This window comes from Triticum urartu, chromosome 3A (genome assembly GCF_056163025.1).
Source record: "Triticum urartu cultivar PI428250 chromosome 3A, HENAU_Tu73, whole genome shotgun sequence".
In the NCBI taxonomy this organism is placed as follows: domain Eukaryota; kingdom Viridiplantae; phylum Streptophyta; class Magnoliopsida; order Poales; family Poaceae; genus Triticum; species Triticum urartu.
This window is the reverse complement of record NC_141875.1, coordinates 455,912,527-455,919,587: the sequence shown is the minus strand read 5'-3', so window position 1 is coordinate 455,919,587 and position 7,061 is coordinate 455,912,527.

Genomic DNA, 7,061 nt, shown 5'->3' with positions numbered 1-7,061 from the left:
TTTTATGCCTAGCTAGGGGCGTTAAACGATAGCGCTTGTTGGGAGGCAACCCAATTTTATTTTTATTCCTTGCTTTTTTCTCCTGTTTAGTAATAAATAATTTATCTATCCTTTGTTTTGGTTGTGTTTTTGTGTTTAATTAGTGTTTGTTCCAAGTAGAACCGTTGGGAAGACTTGGGGAAAGTCTTTTTAATCTTGCTGTAAAAAACAGAAGCTTTAGCTCTCACGAGAACTGCTGTCATTTTTATTTGCAAAGTGCTATTTAGTTAATTATTTTTGAAGATGATCAATAGATAAATTCCTCACATCCAGAAATTTATTTTAGAATTTTTGGGGTTCCAGATCTTGCGTTAGCTACAGATTACTACAGACTGTTCTGTTTTTGACAGATTCTGTTTTTCGTGTGTTGTTTGCTTATTTTGATGAATCTATGGCTAGTAAAATAGTTTATAAACCATAGAAAAGTTGGAATACAGTAGGTTTAACACCAATATAAATAAAGAATGAGTTCATTACAGTACCTTGAAGTGGTGTTTTGTTTTATTTCGCTAACGGAGCTCACGAGATTTTCTACTTTAAGTTTTGTGTTGTGAAATTTTCAAGTTTTGGGTAAAGATTTGATGGATTATGGAACAAGGAGTGGCAAGAGCCTAAGCTTGGAGATTCCCATGGAACCCCCAATATAATATAAGGACACCTAAAAGCCAAAGCTTGGGGATGCCCCGGAAGGCATCCCCTCTTTCGTCTACTTCTATCGGTAACTTTACTTGGAGCTATATTTTTATTTACCACGTGATATGTGTTTTGCTTGGAGCGTCTTGTATTATTTGAGTCTTTATTTTTTAGTTTTCAACATTCATCCTTGCTGCACACACCTTTTTGAGAGAGACACTCATGATTCGGAGATTGTTAAAATACTCTATGTGCTTCACTTATATCTTTTGAGTTATATAGTTTTTTCTCTAGTGCTTCACTTATATTTTTTAGAGCACGTTGGTAGATTTGTTTTTTAGAAACCATTGTTCTCTCATGCTTAACTTATATTATTTTGAGAGTCCTACAAAACAGCATGGTAATTTGCTTTAATTATTTTAGGCATTCAAGATTAATAATAAAAAATTTCTTATGAGTGTGTTGAATACTATGAGAAGTTTGAAACTTGATAATTGTTTTTGAGATATGGAGATGGTGATATTAGAGTCGTGCTAGTTGAGTAGTTGTGAATTTTAGAAATACTTGTGTTAAAGTTTGTGATTCCCGTAGCATGCACGTATGGTGAACCGTTATGTGATGAAGTCGGAGCATGATTTATTTATTAATTGTCTTCCTTATGAGTGGCGGTCAGGGACGAGCGATGGTCTTTTCCTACCAATCTATCCCCCTAGGAGCATGCGCGTAATACTTTGCTTTGATAACTTGTAGATTTTTGCAATAAGTATATGAGTTCTTTATGACTAATGTTGAGTCCATGGATCATACGCACTCTCACCCTTCCACCGTCGCTACCCTCTCTAATACCGCGCACCTTTCGCCGGTATCATACACCCACCATATACCTTCCTCAAAACAGCCACCATACCTACCTACCATGGAATTTCCATAGCCATTCTGAGATATATTGCCATGCAACTTTCCACCGTTCCATTTACTATGACACGCTCCATCATTGTCATATTGCTCTGCATGATCATGTAGTTTACATTGTATTTGTGGCAAAGCCACCGTTCATAATTCTTTCATACATGTCCCTCTTGATTCATTGCATATCCCGGTACACCGCCGGAGGCATTCACATAGAGTCATATTTTGTTCTAAGTATTGAGTTGTAATTCTTGAGTTATAAGTAAATAAAAGTGTGATGATCATCATTTTTAGAGCATTGTCCCAAGTGAGGAAAGGATGATGGAGACTATGATTCCCCCACAAGTCGAGATGAGACTCTGGACGAAAAAAAGAGGCCATAAAAAAGAGAAAAGTCCCAAATAAAATAATAATAATAATAATAATAATAATAATAAATATGAGAGAAAAAGAGAGAAGGGACAATGCTACTATCCTTTTACCACACTTGTGCTTCAAAGTAGCACCATGATCTTCATGATAGAGAGTCTCCTATGTTATCACTTTCATATACTAGTGGGAATTTTTCATTATAGAACTTGGCTTGTATATTCCAATGATGGGCTTCCTCAAAATGCCCTAGGCCTTCGTGAGCAAGCGAGTTGGATGCACACCCACTTAGTTCATTTTTTTGAGCTTTCATACACTTATAGCTCTAGTGCATCCGTTGCATGGCAATCCCGACTCACTCACATTAATATCTATTGATGGGCACCTCCATAGCCCGTTGATACGCCTAGTTGATGTGAGACCATCTTCTCCTTCCTTTTGTCTTCTCCACAACCACCATTCTATTCCACCTATAGTGCTATGTCCATGGCTCACGCTCATTATTGCGTGAAGATTGAAAAAGTTTGAGAACACCAAAAGTATGAAACAATTGCTTGGCTTGTCATCGGGGTTGTGCATGATTTAAATACTTTGTGTAGTGAAGATGGAGCATAGCCAAACTATATGATTTTGTAGGGATAACTTTCTTTGGCCATGTTATTTTGAGAAGACATAATTGCTTAGTTAGTATGCTTGAAGTATTATTATTTCTATGTCAATATTAAACTTTTGTCTTGAATCTTTCGGATCTGAATATTCATACCACAATTAAGAGAATTACATTGAAATTATTCCAAGTAGCATTCCACATCAAAAATTCTGTTTTTATCATTTACCTACTCGAGGACGAGCAGGAATTAAGCTTGGGGATGCTTGTTACGTCTCCAACGTATCTATAATTTTTGATTGTTCCATGCTATATTATATCCTGTTTTGAACATTATTGGGCTTTATTATACACTTTTATATTAATTTTGGGACTAACCTATTAACCGGAGGCCCAGCCCAGAATTGTCATTTTTTTGCCTATTTTAGGGTTTCGCAAGAAAAGAATATCAAACGGAGTCCAAACGGAATGAAACCTTCGGAAACATGATTTTCGGAACGAACATGATCCAGGAGACTTGGACCCTACGTCAAGCAACCAACAGGGAAGCCACGAGGTAGGGGGCGCACCTTCCCCCCCTCCAGGCGCGCCCTCCACCCTCGTGGGCCCCCTGCTGCTCCACCGACATACTCCTTCCTCCTATATATACCTACGTACCCCCACACTACCAGATACGGAGCCAAAACCCTAATTCCACCGTCGTAACTTTTTGTATCCACGAGATCCCATCTTGGGGCCTGTTCCGGAGCTCCGCCAGAGGGGGCATCGATCACGGAGGGCTTCTACATCAACACCATAGCCCCTCCGATGAAGTGTGAGTAGTTTACTTCAGACCTACGGGTCCATAGTTATTAGCTAGATGGCTTCTTCTCTCTTTTTGGATCTCAATACAATGTTCTCCCCCTCTCTCGTGGAGATCTATTCGATGTAATCTTCTTTTGCGGTGTGTTTGTTGAGACCGATGAATTGTGGGTTTATGATCAAGTTTATCTATGAACAATATTTGAATCTTCTCTGAATTCTTTTATGTATGATTGGCTATCTTTGCAAGTCTCTTTGAATTATCACTTTGGTTTGGCCTACTATATTGATCTTTCTTGCAATGGGAGAAGTGCTTAGCTTTGGGTTCAATCTTGCAGTGTCCTTTCCCAGTGACAGTAGGGGCAGCAAGGCACCTATTGTATTGTTGCCATCGAGGATAACAAGATGGGGTTTATATCATATTGCATGAGTTTATCCCTCTACATCATGTCATCTTGCTTAAAGCGTTACTCTGTTCTTATGAACTTAATACTCTAGATGCATGCTGGATAGCGGTCGATGTGTGGAGTAATAGTAGTAGATGCAGGCAGGAGTCGGTCTACTTGTATCGGACGTGATGCCTATATACATGATGATACCTAGATATTCTCATAACTATGCTCAATTCTGTCAATTGCTCAACAGTAATTTGTTCACCCACCGTAATACTTATGCTCTCGAGAGAAGCCACTAGTGAAACCTATGGCCCCCGGGTCTATTCTCCATTATGTCAATCTTCCAATACTTAGTTATTTTTATTGCTTTCTATTTTACTTTGCATCTTTATCATAAAAATACCAAAAATATTATCTTATCATATCTATCAGATCTCACTCTCGTAAGTGACCGTGTAGGGATTGACAACCCCTTATCGCGTTGGTTGCGAGGATTTATTTGTTTGTGTAGGTGCGAGGGACTCGCGCGTGGCCTCCTACTGGATTGATACCTTGGTTCCCAAAAACTAATGGAAATACTTACGTTACTTTACTACATCACCCTTTCCTCTTCAAGGGAAAACCAACGCAGTGCTCAAGAGGTAGCACCTCCATGAAGTATTTGATCGCACCTGGGCTGTTCTGACTCAACTCTACGGTGAAGATGACCTCAAGAAGATGTGCTACAAGCAGGACTTTGACTGGTCTCAGCCACCTTCGAAGAAATTCAAGAAGGTCAAAGTTCCTCACTTGGTGGCCAGCTCTTATTCTTCATCACGCGAGACTGATGAAAATGAAGACTTGGATGACACTGCGGCAGGCCTACTTCAACAACCGACCCCAACAACATTGGCGCTCCTCCATCGACCACATGATGATATTATTTAGGAGCGTTAGTCCTCATTTTCGTCCCATTTGGTCGTTCGATGACAAAGGGGGAGAAATTTGAGATAGTCTTCAAGCGGGTCTATCTATATGGGCATCTTTTTGCTAAGTTACAACTCTCATTCTTCTGAAGATTTGTTGGATTGAGTTGTAAACTTAAGGCTGATGGTGGTGTGATACTTTTTGCTATGTTCTTATGCATGCTATTTCCTCATGTATGATAATGCACGCATGCTGAATTACATCAGTCACCATATTTCATCATGCATTTCAAATTCTTCATATCATATGTTAAATGCGTGTTTGAATTACAAGATATAGGGGGAGATCTCCATGATTCTACTCTTCAAATGTGCATTGCTTCAAAAGAAAATTCCTCATTATGCACATCCTCAGGGGGAGTTCTTCTATATCGTGCAATCTAATTCCTCAATATCAGTATTTACACTTCATATGTCTATCCCCGTTGAAAACTTAACCTATATTGTCATTAATCACCAAAAAGGGGGATATTGTAAGTGCATCTAGTGCCCCTTAGTGATTTTGGTGTATTGAAGACTTATAGGTTAAGGGACTAATGCGTTTGTGAGTGTACACAGTTCTATAAGTCTATGAGGAGTTTGATATTTACAGAGAAAGTCGACCCCTAAAAATGAATGTCTTCAACTGAAGACTTTGCATTTCTGAAGACTTTCTGAAGACTTTGAAAGTGAATAAATTGGTGTGATTGTGAAGACTCGATGTTCATGCGAGGAATATGAAGCGTGAAGTCTTCTATTTTTGTAGTTTCTTTTTCTCTTTCTTGAGTCATAGGAAACACCATACTGTTAAAGGGGGTCGAGGAAAAACTAAAGAAAAATTTCCATGTGATGCTGAACTCAAAATCCTACACCTACGAATCCCTTCGAGTGAAGCCATTGGAAATCTCATATAGTTCAATCAATTTCTTCAGTGACAGAGACGAAGTTCTTCTGGTCTCTGAGGAATTTGTCCTGACTGAGGAGTTAGGAATTCGCTAGTGCGGATTGCCTACAAGTGAGGAACATCATAGCCCTGAGGAATTTGAACCTCAAATTTCCGACTGTTGTTGTGCTATACGCTAGTTGTCCCAAAATATCTTATCCACCTAACGATCATATCATGTAGGGCATTTATGTCTTATCATGTCGGGCTGCTCTTGATACGTCCATTTTGCATCATGTTTTATATCAATATTTATTACATTATGGGCTGTTATTACACATTATGTCACAATACTTATGCCTATTCTCTCTTATTTTACAAGGTTTACATGAAGAGGGAGAATGCCGGCAGCTGGAATTCTGGGCTGGAAAAGGAGAAAATATTAGAGACCTATTCTGCACAACTCCAAAAGTCCTAAAACTTCACGGAGGCACGTTTTGGAATATATAAAAAATACTAGTGAAAGAATCAACCAGAGGGGGCCCACACCCTGGCCACGAGAGTGGGGGGCGCGCCCTACTCCCCTGGGCGTGCCCCCTGTCTCGTGGGCCCCCTGGCAGGCCTCTAGTGCCCATCTTTTTCTATATGAGGTCTTTCGTCCTAGAAAAAATAGGGAGGAAGATTTCTGGACGAAACTCCGCCGCCACGAGGCGGAACCTTGGCGGAACCAATCCAGGGCTCCGGCGGAGCTGTTCTGCCAGGGAAACATCCCTCCGGGAGGGGGAAATCGTCACCATCGTCATCATCATTGATCCTCTCATCGGGAGGGGGTCAATCTCCATCAACATCTTCACCAGCACCATCTCATCTCAAACCCTAGTTCATCTCTTGTATCCAATCTTTGTCTCAAAGCCTCAGATTGGTACTTGTGGGTTGCTAGTAGTGTTGATTACTCCTTGTAGTTGATGCTAGTTGGTTTATTTGGTGGAAGATCGTATGTTCAGATCCATTATGCATATTAATACCCCTCTGATTATGAACATGAATATGATTTGTGAGTAGTTACGTTTGTACCTGAGGACATGGGAGAAGTCTTGCTATACGTAGTCATGTGAATTTGGTATTCGTTCGATATTTTGATGATATGTATGTTGTCTTTCCTCTAGTGGTGTTATGTGAACATCGACTACATAACACTTCATCGTTATTTGGGCCTAGGGGAAGGCATTGACAAGTAATAAGTAGATGATGGGTTGCTAGAGTGACAGAAGCTTAGACCCTAGTTTATGTGTTGCTTTGTACGGGGCTGATTTGGATCCATATGTTTCATGCTATGGTTAGGTTTACCTTAATACTTCTTTTGTAGTTGCGGATGCTTGCAATAGGAGTTAATCATAAGTGGGATGCTTGTCCAAGGAAGGGCAGTACCCAAGTACCGGTCCACCCACATATCAAATTATCAAAGTAACGAACGCGAATCA